This window comes from Rhinolophus sinicus, chromosome 17, assembly GCF_057876585.1.
Source record: "Rhinolophus sinicus isolate RSI-liver-muscle chromosome 17, RSI-T2T, whole genome shotgun sequence".
Taxonomy (NCBI): Eukaryota; Metazoa; Chordata; class Mammalia; order Chiroptera; family Rhinolophidae; genus Rhinolophus; species Rhinolophus sinicus.
The window spans coordinates 79,915,649-79,931,509 of NC_142517.1; the positions used below are offsets into that span (position 1 = coordinate 79,915,649).

General features: G+C 39.9%; 1 protein-coding gene across 5 annotated transcripts in view; it reads right to left on the minus strand.

Annotated features, from left to right (window-relative positions):
* Window positions 1-10,721, minus strand: part of TMEM45A (transmembrane protein 45A) — an 86,146-nt gene extending 75,425 nt beyond the window's left edge. The window contains exons 1-2 of one of the 5 annotated variants that reach the window (XM_088794031.1): window positions 10,379-10,721; window positions 7,858-7,928 (exon numbers count right to left, since the gene is read on the minus strand). The gene's annotated coding sequence lies outside the window, so the exon portion shown is untranslated. The remainder of the gene's footprint in view (window positions 1-7,857; window positions 7,929-10,378) is intronic. The other 4 variants (XM_019756483.3, XM_074332868.2, XM_019756478.3 and 1 more) reach the window with 4 other exon arrangements.
* Window positions 10,722-15,861: the final 5,140 nt, after the last annotated feature.

A 15,861-nucleotide genomic window follows, 5' to 3' on the forward strand; every position in this document is an offset into this window, starting at 1 on the left:
AATGGAAAAAGGTATTTCTTGAAAATGGAAATGAAAATAAACAAAAAAAACTAGAGTAGCAATACTTATTTCAGACAAAAAGACTTTAAAATAAAGGCTATAACAAGAGACAAAGAAGGTCCCAGTAATCCCACTTCTGGGTATTTATCTGAAGAAACCCAAACCACTACTTTGAAGGTACATGTACATCCATATATGTTTATTGCAGCATTATTTACAGTAGCCAAGATATGGAGGCAATCTAGGTGTCCATCAATGACTGAATGGAAAAGAAGAGGTGGTACATATAAACAGTGGAATATTACCCAGCCATAAAAGGGAATGAAATCTTGCCATCTGCAACAACCTTAGATGGACCTAGAGGTTATTGTACTGAGTGGAGTAAGTCAGACAGAGAAAGACAAACGTTATGTTTTCACTTATATATGGAATCTAAAGAATAAAATAAATGAACAATCAAAATAGAAACAGACTCATAGACACAGAGAACATTTTAATGGTTGCCAGATGGGTGGTTTGGAGAGATGGGTGAAGGGTGTGGGGGTGTTAAGAAGTACAAATTGGTAGCTACGAAATAGTCATGGGGATGTAGAATATAGCATAAGGAATATAGTCAATAATATTGTGATAACTATGTATTAGTGTCAGATGGTAGACTTATTGTGGTGATCACTTCGTAATGTATATAAATGTCTAATCACTATGTTGCACCCCTGAAACTAATATAATATTGTATATCCACTGTAATTGAAAAACTAAAAAAAATTTTTTTTTAAATTGACCCTCTAAAAAAAAATTTACCACCTGAAATTCAGAAATTCCTTACATTTCACTTGTTTTTTTTCTTCTATTAAATTTATGACAAATTAAATATAATACCTTTTACTGAAAATGTAACTGGTGGTAGACTCTAGGCCAGAGACAGACACTGTCTCTCTGCACAAGGAACTGGGTCTGTTTGGCCACCCTCGTTGTTGACTCAAGTCATAAAACAGACTAATTATACTTTCAGGTCATTAGGAAGGAATTCAGATGCCTCTTAAACACCTAAGTTACTACCGGGAAATACCTACAGCACTGAGGGTACTTTGGCTCTGAGAAAAGTGAAGTTAAGGGAGCACTACATAATTTGGTGAGAAAGAGTTCACTTTTCAGCTTAAAGAAGTGAGTTTTCATGGGAATGAGGCCATACGATGAAAAAGGAACCACTGTAAACATCCCCAAGAAGAAGAGATTCCCATCCAATTTATTTTTTGCTGTTTTTTAACTGAGATATAGTTGACATATAACATTATAGTAGTTTCAGGTATACAACATGATTCAATATATGTATATATTGTGAAATGATCACCATGACAAATCTGGTCAACACCCATCATCACACCTCCTTGTTTAATTATGACCTATGAAGAGCTTTTCTCCTACTGTGACTGCTTGGGCCAGTTCTGAGCATTGGGAATGAAGGATCCCAGACTACCTGTAAGGGTTTTTACCTTTGGCTGGGAAACTCCCACTAGACTAAATCTGGACCAAGCATCAGCTTGCTCCTGGAAGCTTTTCACAGATGCCTGGGCTCCTTCAACACCTGTGAAAAAGAATCTCCCGGAGAGGGACAAGAGCAGGCATGTTTTTTTCAAAAGCTCCCCAGGTGATTCAGCTACACAATTAGTTATGTACCATGGTACAAGACTAGAATTCTCAAGGCTAGTGTGCTGTGTTTTTTATTATTGTTATTATTATTATTATTATTATTATTAGTTTCAGGTGTACAAAACAAGGTAATAGTTAGACATTTACACCCCTCACAAAGTGATAACCCCCCTTCCCCAATCTATTATCCCTCTGAATTCCATTGACTCTATTCCCTATGCTGTACTCCACATCCTGTGACTACATACATATATAATTATAGTTGACATACAATATTATTCAGCTTCAGCTTCAGGTGTACAGCACAGTGGACAGGCATCTATGCCATCCATGAAGTGCTCTCCCTCATAAGACAAGTGCCCATCTGACACCCTACAAAATCTTTACATTATTGATTATATTTAGTGTGCTGTCTTTTGAAGGCTGCAGAAATGTTTAATGAAAAGAACACTACAATCAGATAAATTTTCATATTCCTCATTTACTAGACAAATAGCAAAATTTACCTTTCTTAACATCGATTTCCTTATGCATATAACATTACTTTTCTAAAAATCAATTTTCTCATGTATTGAAGGGAATTCAGTAAAGTAATGTATATATATTTTAGAAGCTATAGAATTTTAGGCACCATGGAGAAAGGTAAGGATACACCACTCACTTCCTTGCCATGGAAAGTGCTGGTCACTTTTTATAAGAAACAGGAAAAAACAAAGCAATAGAGGATAGCAACATTTGGTCTAGACAGCGAGGAAGAAAGGAAGTATTTGTTTCTGGACCTTTTCCACTTTAGAATAATTGATGGTACCAGAAGAGCCCAGGCTGGTCAGAGTAGTGGCAGGTGAATGAAAAAGAACTCATCTTCCAGTGTTTCACTGAGGCAGCTGAGTGTCAGAGTCCTTGGAAGGAGCTCCGAAAGCAATAGGAGAATGGAAACAGTCAGATGACTTACAGAGAAGCCAAAGTCCAGAGAGAGGAAACAGTGCAAACAAGCCTGGCTTGACAAGCTTAGCCCAATGCCACTGTTACTCTAAGTGGCTTGGCCTTCTACAGCAAAGGAACATTCTTCCATTGGAGCTCCACTGTCTGTTCTCCATGACAAAATATGCTCACAAAGACCTGTATGTTTCAACTGACAAGTTGCAATATGTATATTATACATGTATATGTGTATGTATTTGTATGTGCACAGATATTGTTGAGTGAAAAAAAGCAAAAGCAGAACAATAAATATAATATAGTCTCATTTACATTTTTAAATTATATTTATGTTTAGATCTATACTTAAGTGGATTCTTGGAGGTCTGGAAGGATATAGGGCTAAACTATTAACAAAGGTTACCTCTGGGGAGATTAGTGGGATAGACGAAAGCAGGTAAATAAACGGGAAACCATTACTTTTGACTCTATACACTCTGTTTCAATTTTTTCAACATACATAGATTACTACTTTTTTCATTCTCAAAGCCAAAGAAAGATAAGGAGGGCTAGGAAGAAAGAAAGGATGGAAGGAAGGAAGGAAAGAAGGGTGGAAGGAAGAAAAGCTATCAGCAACGAGTGTCTTTTCAACACAGGGATAATCTTTCTTCCTTGGGACTATTAACAATTAAAAGAGTAGAAATTTTGAGTAATTCTATGAGGAAAAAAATAGGACTTTAGATAGAATTTTAAAAATAAGTCAAGCATGAATCAATGTTTTTATACTATGGCTATATCTATGCTAATGATGTTTATATAGAGATGACCATTATAATGATTGATAAGTGAATTGCTTAAATATCCACATGCAAGAGAATAAAGTTGGGCCCTTATCTCCATCATATATAAAAGTTAACTCAAAATAGACAAAAACAAAAAAACTGAACATCAGAACTAAAACTATAAAGCTCTTAGAAGAAAATCCTTATGACATTTGATTTGGGAATGATTTCTTGGATGTATAACACTAAAACCACAGGAAACAAAAGAAAAAATAAATTAATTGGACTACATTAAAATAAAAAACTTTTGAGTATCAGAGGACACAATCAACAGACTAAAAAGGCAAACCAGGTAATGGAAGAAAATATCTGCAAATAATATATCTAATAAGTAGTTAATATTAAGAATATATGAAGAACTCCTACAATTCAATAACCAAAAATAAACACCAAAATAAAAAAGGAACCTGACTTAAGAATGAGCAAAAGATGAATAGACATTCCTCCAAAGAAGATACACAAATGACCAATAAGCTCAAGAAAAGATGCTCAGCATCACTAATCATTAGGGAAATGCAAATCAAAACCACAATGAGATATCACTTCATACCCACAAGGATGGCTATTATTAAAAAAACAAAAACAATAGCAAATGTTGGCAAGGATGTGAAGAAACTGGAACACTTGTGCCTTGCAAAAGGGAATGGAAAATGGTGCAGCTGCTATGGAAAAGAGTATGGCAGTTCCTCAAAAAATGAAAAATTGAATTAGTTTATGATCCTGCAATTCCATTTCTGGGTATGTACCCAAAAGAACTGAAAGTAGGAACTCCAACAGACATTTATACACCACTGTTCATAGCAGCATTATTCGCAATAGCCAAAAGACAGTGTATTCGTCAAGTTCTCCAGAGAAATAGAACCGTAGCATATATATAGAGAGAGAGAGAGAGAGATTGATTTTAGAAATTATCTCACGTGACTGGAGTCTGGCAAGTCCAAACTCTTCAGGGCAGGCCAACGACCTGGAAACCCAGGGAAGAACTGGTGCTGCAGTTCAAGTCCAAAGGCAGTCTGTTGGCAGAATTCCCTCTTCTTCAGTGGAGGTCAATCCTTTTGTATCGAGGCCTTCAAATGATGGGATGAGGCCAACCCACATTACGGAGGATAATCTGCTTTACTCAACTGTCTACTAATTTACATGTTAATCTCATCTAAAACAATAACTTCACAAAAATAGCTAGAGTAATATTGAACCAAAATATCTGGGCACTGTGGCCTAGTCAAATTGACACAAAAATTACCCACCACAGATGGAAACAACCCAAATGTCCATCAGCAGATGAACAGATAAGCAAAATGTGGTGTATACACACAAGAGAATATTATTCAGGCTTAAAAAGTACAGTCACACTCCACATAACGATGTTTCTGTCAACAACGGACCACATATACGACAGTGGTCCCGTAAGATTAAAAGAACTATAAGCAAAAAGTTTATTTGTGATGATGAAAGAAAAGGCTGGACCCCACTAAGATGTTGACCTTACTGCTAGCTCTGGGTGGTTTAAATCAACGAGGGGTTCAGCATCCTGCCTGTCTGCCCCGTGCCTACTGCGTATCTGGGCCTGGAGTTAGTGCGAAAGCAGGAGAGGGCTGGGGAGAAGGGGAGCCCCCCACACACAGGGGCACACACATGCCATGCACACAAGCTCACTTCCCTTCCTCAGTTTCTCTTTAGCTCTTTCCTCCCGGGCCTCTCCCTTTCTCCCTCTCTCCTCCACCCCTTTCCCTTTTATTATTTCTCATCTCAAGTTTTCTCTCTCTGGGTCTCTTGATTGCTGCTCTCCCCTTCTCTCCCTTTCTCGTCCTTCCCTCGCTCCCTTCCTCCCTGCCTCCTCCTGAGCTCTACTCTCACTCAGATGGCTCCTCCCTCCACAGCCCTCCTCCTGCTCCCCACAATGCATTCTGGCACATGCATGGGCACACACACACTTTTTAATGTACCTTTTCTCTGGGTAGATACACAAATCCTTACCATTGTGTTATAATTGCCTACAGTATTCAGTACAGTAATATACTGTACAGACTTGTCACCTAGAAGCAATAGGCTATGCCATCTGTATTAGCCTAGGTGTATAGGGAACCATACCACCTAGGTTTGTGTAAGTGCACTCTACCTTCACACAACGAAAATGCCTAACCAGCATTTCTCGGAATGGATCCCCATCTATACGGGATGTATGACTATAATGAAATTCTGACACATGCTACAATATGGAAGAACATTGAAAACATACGGCAAGTAAAATAAACCAGTCATAAAAGGACAAATATTGCATTAATTCCACTTATATGAGACACCGATGGTAGTCAAATTCATACAGACAGAAAGTAGAATAGTGGTTGCCAAGGGCTGACAGCAAGGATAATAGAGTTATTATTTAATGAGTACGAAGTTTAAGTTTGATGAAAAAGTTCTGAAAATGAATAGTGGTGATCATTGCACACCAGTGTGAATGTACTTAATACCACTGAACTATACAATTAGAAATGGTTAAAATGCCAAATTTTACGTTATATTTTACCATAATAAAAAAATGAAATAAAGCCGGCCCTGGTGCCTCAGGTGGTTGGATCGCCAATTTCCTAACGCCGAGGTTACCGGTTCTATTCCCACATGGGCCACTGAGCTGCGCCCTCTACAGCTAAGATTGTGAACAACAGCTCTCCCTGGAGCTGGGCTGTCATGAGGAGCCAGAGGTCAGCATGAGCTGCTGTGGGCTACCGTGGGCTACTGAGTGTCGGGTTGAGCGGCCAGCAGCCAGCGTGAGTGGCCCACAGCCAGCGTAAGTGGCCGGCAGCCGGCGAGAGCTGCCGTGAGCTGCTGTGAACAGCCGACCGATGACTGGTGACAGATTCCCTCAGCCCGGGTTAGAGCAAGGGTCATAATACCAGCATGGGCCAGGGAGCTGTGTCCTACACAACTAGACTGAGAAACAATGGCTTGAACTCGAGGGGTGGGGTTGTGGGGAGGCAGAAGAAAGGGGGGAAAAAGAAAAAGTTTGATAAATTGTACTTTAAAAAAATGAAATACTAACATGTATAGGCTTTACTGTGATTCAGACACTATGCTAAATAATTTATATTTATTTTCTCACTTAATGCCTATTGATATGCCCATTTTACAGATAATAAAGCCTCAAAGAAAAAGTGACTTGCTCGAGGTACACTAGTAAGAAGCAGATCTGGGATTGAAACCCTCACATTCTGACTCCAAAGTCTGTGTGCTTAGTGTGTTATACTAAAAAGAGTGACTACATTAAAGTAATGAGATAAAAAGCAAATGAAAATATTTTCCAAATAATATTTCAAAGTTAATTCAATACATTAAAAACTTCAATAATGAATTCTCTAAAAGATGTGAAATCCAGACTGGGTATGATTAAAAATGGGACACCTAAAATAGCCCTACATTGGTCCTTCACCAGGAGAAGTTCTTATCCCCAAACCAGAGCATCTCCAGAAATAGGACAAGAAACCAGAATGTCCAAAAACTAGGAGTAGAATGTGTACCTGGCATCTGCCCCATTTTTCCACAGGCTTGGGAACATTTCATAGTTACTCTGTTTTTTAAAATAAAAACACCGTGGTCCCATTTATATTTTTAATTATATTTGTGTTTAGTTCTACACCTGTGAGTTGACTCTTGGAGAAGGACTGGAAGGATATTGACCAAACTACGAACAAAAGTTAACAAAGAGTTGTAGAATGGGAAGAAAGCAGGTAAATAAATAAAAGGGAAACCATTACTTTTGACTCATACACTGTGTCAGTTTTTCAAAGGAGACAAACCCTCAACTGACCTTTATTGAACGTCTACTATAAATCCAGGGACTATGATGGTTCTGTTCAAACAAGATGAAAAGACAGAGTGCTTATCTGCGATGAGCTCCACCTAATAAATAAAACGTCTTCTGTCTCCATGTGCAGCACATCCCATAAACAAGACTCATGTTGGAATTTCCCTTCCAGGGAAATTTTACCAACTCAGTTCCTCCAATGATCCTCCTTCCATGAACTTCCTGACCATCGCCACAAACAAGACAAGCAGCCCCGCTGTATTAAACCTAAGGCAGTGTAGACCAGTGGTTAAGGCTTGGGCTCTGGCATAACACTGTCCATGTCTGCATCTGCCACTGTGTGACCTTGGGCAAATTGCTTAATCTGCCTGTGCCTCTGTCTCCTCACCTAATAGGTACCAACTCTCACAGGTTTGTTGAGAGGCTTACATGTGCTAAGACATCTAAAGCACTCAGAACAATGTCTGCCATGAATTAAGTGGTCAGAAAACATTAGCCATAGATGTATCAAATAGCCATCTGTAAGCAACAGACTGTCCCAGAGATGAAGGGAGAAGAATAAAAGATCATCCAAGGGAGAAGGGACCTTACAGATCCTTTTACAGATGATGGCAAAAAGAGGGCCATAATGGCTCAGTGTCTTGCCTGAAGTCACACAGGTGGTCAGCAGCCATACCAGGGCCAGACTCAGGTTCGGTCTGACACAGCTCAGTGCCCTGGAGGAAGAGAAAGCAAGAGCTCTCCAAACTGACTTTCCACTTAGGTATATACTACAAGTCTTATCTCCTTCAATAATTGTAAATTATGAAGTTGTAAGTATTAACATGTGAATAGACAATTCTCTCAGCAGAATAAGAAACAGCTATTCTGCAAACACTGTGTGGTTTGGGGGAAGGGGAGGGGTGAAACAATCATCCATATCAAACACTTTAGGACCTGGCCTATTTCTGAAAAGTAATAGTCCAGAATGACAGACCTCCAAGACAGCCACCACAGAATGAGTCCAAAAGTGGGACCCAGACTCATTGGTCAGCTCTGCCCACACAGCTTGCTGGACCTGAAGGCAGGTCACAGAAGCAGTGGCGCAGATGACTAGAGTATGCTGGGCAAGATGTGGAGACCAGACTCCAGAGATTGATCATTCCAGAAACAATGCCGCTATGTAACCGCTGCCAGTTCAGCTTGCCATTTCCCATCAACCTACCTCCCAAGCCTCTCCTTCCCCTTTGGGCTCTCCATGCCATCTTCTCCCACCTCTCCCATGTTTCCAACCTCTCTTCCCACTAACCTTCACAGATTATTCTGCATCACAACGCAATGCCTGGGAAGATAGATCCTCAGTGCTTTCCCCAGGCTTTCCCTTCCTCCTACCGTATTTTCCCAAAAATAAGGCAGGGTCTTATATTAATCTGTGCTCCAAAAGACGCATTAGGGCATATTTTCAGGGCATGTCTTATTGTTTCATGTACATCAATCTACATTTCTTCTAATACAGTCATGTCATCTTCTTCTGGACCATCGTCATATATACTAAATGCATCTGTCTGGCTGACAATCTCAACTGGGGCTTATTTTCAGGGTAGGTCTTATTTTTGGCGAAACACTGTAGTATGCCTGCTAGCTGCTATTCTATGATACCTTTCCCCTCATTAAAACTGTTTGGCAAAATCTTTTCCCAGAAATGCCAACCCTTCCATGAAGCCATCCTACAATAAGATGTCCTCTTTCCATCCTCTGCACTCCCAGAACCTTCTAAATCTAAGGCATTTGATAAGTTCTACTTCACTCCCCTCACAAGACTCTCTCCTTTACAGCTTTATACAGTGCATCACTAACAAGTGGTCAGCTCTCAGTAAACACTGGTTACTAGCATAGAGGTCAGAATGGTGGCTGGGAAACTGACGTGCAGCAGAGTAAACTAGAAAGAAAGGCAATGAAGAGTGAGTACAACAGCACAGACTGACGATGTGCCAGAATTATTCTCAGTGTTTAACATATGTCAACTCACTCAGTCCTCAAGACAACCCCACAAGGTGGGTGCTGCTATTATCTCCACATTACAGAGGTGGAAACTGAGGCACGGATGGGCTGAGTAGCTTGCCCAATGTCAAACAGTGTGGTTATGAATTAAACCAAGCCAGCTGGCCCTGTATATTGTTTCTCTACAACACTGTTCCTTCTAACCTCGCATGCCTGAAAACCATTTCGATGGTTCTACCCGCTGTATGCATTGCCTTTCTGAATCAAAAACATATTCTGTAACTTGCAATTATGGTACCTACTGCTTCAAAAATTCTCACTTACTGCTTTCTGAACCAAAAATTATAGATCAATTCTGGCCACATCTCTCATGACAGTAATAATATATGACAAAGTCTCAAATCCAAAATGTTGCTTAAACAGATAGAACTATATATGTTTCGAATGGAATGGGCCTCAGGCCATTCACCTAGTTCAATATTTGCCATAATTTCCATTTCTAAATCCTGAAATATATACCAGAACTAACTGCGAGCATACACATCTAACAATCATTCTGAATATTATATTGATAGATTTATAGGATTAATATATAACTACGGTATATGTTATTGACACACACTGTTAGTTATTTGTCACATGTTTAAGGTGTTTTTTAGCAAAAGATACATTTGGGTTACAACTACATTCAAATTAAATGAAACAGCAATTACCTATATAATTGAGGTTTTAAATAATCTAATACTAAACATCCTAGTAACAGAAGCAAAAGTTTTGTTAACTGTGACTAAGCTCCGTAAATTTCTCAATCTTCCATCAAAACAGTCAGAGAGCTGAGGATGTATAAAGATTTCAGCTTTACAAATGTATACTCTTTCCCAGAAAGAAAATAGAAAAATAAGTTTATCGGTAGGTTCGACTTTGAAGTTAGGAGAGTCTTACAACAGGATATACCTTAAATTTCAATTACCAGGAATTTTAAAAGTGGCATACAAATGACCAAAAGTTAAATTAAATTACAATCTTAGCAAAGCAGGAGAACAGGAAGCCAAGGGTCTGAGGAGTTTGTGGCAGCAAGAGATATTTTCCTTTCCCTGATGAAGAGAAGACGAGTGAAAACAGCAAAAAGACAGAATAGAAATCACAGCAGGGGAAATACGAGAGACAGCACGTATCCAAAACTTACCCAACTCGGTCTGTTTACTCAACACTTTATTTCCCCCGCTTTGCCAGTTTTAAATCAGACAGCGGCTGGGCTTTTGTTGTTGCTGTTTCTGTTCTTTTGATCCCAGAGCCCCATGAAAATTAAACTGTGTGTTGGATAGGATCTGGCTCCCTCTCGCATTAGCGGGGAGGGAGGGAAAGTTTAAAACTTGGATCCTTGTTTGCTTTTGGGGGGAAATGAATAAATAATAAGTGGCCAGGAGAGGACGTGGTGGACGTGCTCAGCTGAAGTCCGGCCCGCGAAGGGGCTGCACACTTCCTCAGCGCAGCTGTCCAGATGTGCCTCATCTGGTTCCCCGCGGGGCACAAACCTCGGCCGCGGCAGCTACCCGAACCTCCAGCTGATTGGTGGCCGTGGCGCCTCGCTTGCCGCCTAGTGGCCCGCCGGCCCGCCACTCCAGCCGGCCTCGGGCCCGCCCCCGCCCCCCGGGCCAGCTCGCTCCATCCTCTTCGGGAACCTGGAAGTGCAGCGCGGGCGCTGATGTGGCACTTGGCGGCCGCAAGCCCTAGAGGGGGCCCGGGGCCGAAAGGGGGCCCTCCGCACCCAGGCCCGTGTTGTACCCATCCTTTTAGGCAGTTAGGCTGTTTTGTTTGAACAGCATGATTTAAATCGGTTCTTGGGATGACATCAAGGCGCGCCTGGCGCTCGCTTGAATTCCCTGCGGTGCCGAGGGGCAGGGACTTGGGCTCGGGATGCCCACGCGCCAACAGGGCGCGCAGGCCACGCTTCAGGACTTCATTCTCCCTACTTTCTCCAGGGAGCGAATTTTAAAATTAAAGAGTCTGTTCCTGAGGACAGTATTCTTTTGTTGGCGGAAAAGCCTTAATGAATCCTTCCTTGAACTCCTTGTTAACTAGAGGGTGGTTGTTTCTGCGGAGAAGCCCAGGGTTGGTTACAGTGCTTTGGTTGGTTCGGGTTTTTTGTTGTTGGGTGGTGATAGTGGTAGGAAAAGGAAAAATGTTAGTTGGTTCTGTGATAATTTAGACAGCACTGCACTAAAAAAATGTTTTGATCCTGGGGAAATCGTGGAAGGATTGACTGGTTAGTTGATTTGCAAATTAACTGCCATTATAACTTAAGGATGTTTACAGAAATGTGACGTCATTGAAATATTAAGATGGCAAGAGCCACCTTCATTGGATAGTTAAGATAATAATAGCTATACCCCAGCCAAACACTACACAAAAACTGTGGCTCCGCCCACATCCCCACCAGCAGAGGCCAAGTGGAGAAACTAGACTTCCACCCTCACAAGACTATAATAACGTGAAAACAAGGAGCTAGGTTTTTTAAAAGATCAATATAATTGGCAGTTAGCACAACTGACAAAAAGAGACAGAGAAAGAGAGAGAGACAGAGAGACAGAGAGAGACAGAGAGAGAAGACACGAATTACCAATGAGGAATGAACCAGGATCTCACTACAGACCTTGCAGGCATCGAGAAGAAAATAAGAAAACAGCTCAACACATAAATATGACTTAAATGAAATGGACCAGTTCTTTGAAAAACACAAGTTACCACAATTCACTCAATATGAAATAAATAATTTGAATACCCCTGTAACTATTAAGGAAATTTAATTCATACTTTAAATACATCGAAAAAATTAATCTCCAGACCCAGACAGGTTTCACTGTAGAACTCTACCAAATGGTTAAAGAAGAATTAACACTAATTTCACATAATAATCTTTTTCAGAAAATAAGAGAGACTAGTTCCCAATTCACTTTGTGAAGACAGTGTTACTCTGATGTACAACCAAAGAAACACAAAACAAAAAATGAAAACTGCTCACCAATATCCCTCCTGAATATAGACATGAAAAGTCTTAACAAAATATTAGCAAACAGAATTCAGCAATATATAAAAATAATTATATACCATAACCGAGTGGGTTTTTTTCCAGGGATACCAGGCTTCTTCAATATTCAAAAATCAATCAATATAACATGATATTGACAGCCTACAGAATAAAAATCACATGCAAACATATCAAGTGATGTAGAACAAGCATTTGACAAAATTCAGCACCATAAAAATGCTCATAAAAATAGGAATAGAGAGAAATTTTCATAATTTGACAAAGAGCACCTACAAAAAACGTACAACTAACATTACATTTACTGTGAAAGACTAGATGCTTTCCATAATACTTTGTTATTCTATTTATATAACATCCTTGCAATGACAAAATTATAGAAATGGAGAACAGATTCATAGTTGCCAGGGGTTAAAAAGGTGGTGGGGTGGGAGGGAAATGAGTGTGACTATAAAAAGGCAACATAAGGGATCCTCATGATGAGGGAAATATTCTGTAGCTTCACTGGACCCATGGGCTGTTGTTGGGATAGTGTACTATAATTCTGCGAAATGTTACCATTGGAGAAGACTGGTTAAAGGGTACCTAAGATCTCTCTGTATTATTTCTTACAATTGTATGTGCACCTATAATTATCTCAAAATTAAAAGTTTAATTTAAAAAAAAAAAGGTTTCTAACTCTCCCTCTCACCTCCCCCTTGTTCATACTACTTAGTAAAGCAGTTTTGTCACTGAATGCAGATCTTTCCAGAAAGGAATAATTGCCTCTTAGACTTTCTGGGTTGTGTTCAGGATGAAATGTGTGGAGCGTTATACAGAAGTATTTTAAAAATTTGGAATTCCGCCTTGACCATTTGGGGGCATGAAGTTATTCTTTTCCCTAATGGCAACACTAGGCCAGCTGAGCTGGTACACCCTCCACACAGCAGCCGGACCCAAAGGGAGTCTAAGGATTCAAACTTATTTCAGGCTCAGCCAGCTTCATTCTCTTGTTGGATTGACACGGTCTTAGATCATAAGGATAAAGAACAGCTGAGTACACTGCTCACCAAGTCCTCCTACAGTAGCTTGTGCAGGGCCAAGTGGGGAACAAGGGATCTCTGTAAGTTTCATTAAAATGTGCTCGTCCCTCTTATACTTTACCCTCTGGACAAAAGATGTGGGTGTGCATAGAATATGATTGGGAAAGAGGTACATTTATAGCTACTGGAATGGACACACTGGTTTTATAGAGGTGAATAGAGAACAATAACCCTGGCACCTGAGGAGGGACACCGCAAACCCTGGGACATAGGAAGGAGTAGGGGAACATTAATTATATTTTGTCTTTCATAGCTGCCCCTGGAGCCTTTCCTTGTTCCCAAGGAAAATGCCTTGATGCAACTCTCCTAAAGTGTTGCAAGCATCTTAGATAACACTGTGGGTCTGTCATTCCCTGTCAAATAGCTCTGAGCTTAATTTGATAGCCATTCCCCTTTCCCTTACCAAAAAGACTATTGGAAACAACAAAAGATAGCTCCAGCTCCTACACCTTACCAACAGAACACCTGTCAGCACCTCTGAATGTTTTCTTCACTCCCATTCTCAGTCATCCCTTGAGATGAGAAAATTGCCACTCAACAAAAACATAAAAAGGGGGAGAGTAAAGGCCTGAACCGGAATATGGGAATGGAGAAAGTAAGCGTGCTGAAGAAAATGGAATACTCTAATTATTAAACTTTATTTTACATAAACTTAAGGGTAACCACTCAAAAAAAATCCAGAACTGAAATATATACTGAAATAAAAGAAGAAACACAGGTAAACATCATAGAATACCACCACACAGAAATAATAGACAACAACAAAAAGGCAAAGAAACAATGGAGACACAGCATTACCAGGAAACTAAAGATAGAATGACAGGAAATCCTCACATATCAATAATCACCCTAAATGTAAATGGACTGAACTCACCAATAAAAAGGCACAGAGTAGCAGATTGGTTCAAAAAACTAAACCCAACCATATGCTGTCTCCAAGAGACACAATTCAGCTACAAGGACAAGCATAAACTCAAAGTGAAGGGTGGAAATTGACACTCCAAGCAAATGGTACCCAGAGAAAATCAGGTGTAGCCATAATGATATCAGATGAAACAGACTTCAGGGTGAAAAAGATAACAAGAGACAAAGATGGACATTTCATAATGGTAAAGGGGATTATATAACAAGAAGACATAACAGTCATCAATATTTATGCCCCCAATCAGGGAGCACCGAAATATACCAAGCAACTACTAAAGGGAGAAATTGACCAAAACAATTATACTGGGGGACCAAAGGCAATGGAAGTAAAAGCTGAAATAAATGAATGGGACTATATGAAACTTAAAAGCTTCTGCACAGCAAAAGAAACCATTGACAAAATAAAGAGGCAACCAACTGAATGGGAGAAGATTTTTGCAAACAGTGCCTCCGATAAGGGGCTAATATCCAAAATATACAAGGAACTCATGAAACTCAACAACAAAAAAACAAACAACCCAATTGAAAAATAGGCAGAGGACCTGAAGAGACATTGCTCCAAAGAGGACATACAGTTGGCAAATAGACATATGAAAAAATGCTCAACATCACTAATCATCAGAGAAATGCAAATCAAAACCACAATGAGATATCATCTCACCCCAGTCAGAATGGCTATCATCAACAAGACAAATAGTAACAAGTGTGGGAGAGGCTGTGGAGAAAAAGAAACCCTCATACACTGTTGGTGGGAATGCAGACTGGTGCAGCCGTTATGGAAGGCAGTGTGGAGGTTCCTCAAAAAATTACGAATAGAATTGTCATATGACCCAGCAATCCCTCTCCTGGGTATCCACCCAAAAAATCTGAAAACATTTATACGTAAAGACACGTGTGCTCCAATGTTCATTGCAGCTTTGTTTACGGTGGCCAAGACATGGAAACAACCAAAATGTCCTTCGACAGATGAATGGATAAGAAGTTGTGGTATATATACACAATGGAATACTATCCGGTGGTAAGAAAAGATGATATAGGAACATTTGTGACAACATGGATGGATCATGAGAGTATGATGCTAAGCGAAATAAGTCAGACAGAAAAAGCAGAGAACCATATGATTTCACTGATATGTGGTATATAAACCCAAAACAACAAAAGAACAAGACAAACAAATGAGAAACAAAAACTCATAGACACAGACAATAGTTTAGTGGTTACCACAGGGTAAGGGGGGTGGGGGATGGGAGATGAGTGTAAGAGAGATCAAATATATGGTGATGGAAGGAGAACTGACTCTGAGTGGTGAACACACAATGGGATTTATAGATGATGTAATACAGAATTATACACCTGAAATCTATGTAATTTTACTAACAATTGTCACCCCAATAAATTTTTAAAAAACAATAAAAAAGAAAAAGAAAATTGCCACTCAACTATCAGACAAACAGGACAGATTAGACTGACTACCCTCAGATAGTTTTTACTAAAACAAGGAATAACCTCAATTACTCTAATTTAACTGGGAAAAATAAGGTTTCCCAGCTAGTCAGGCGGCCACATTGGAGGCATTGTCAATCTGTGACCCCCAACCCTCAATGATACAGAATTCCC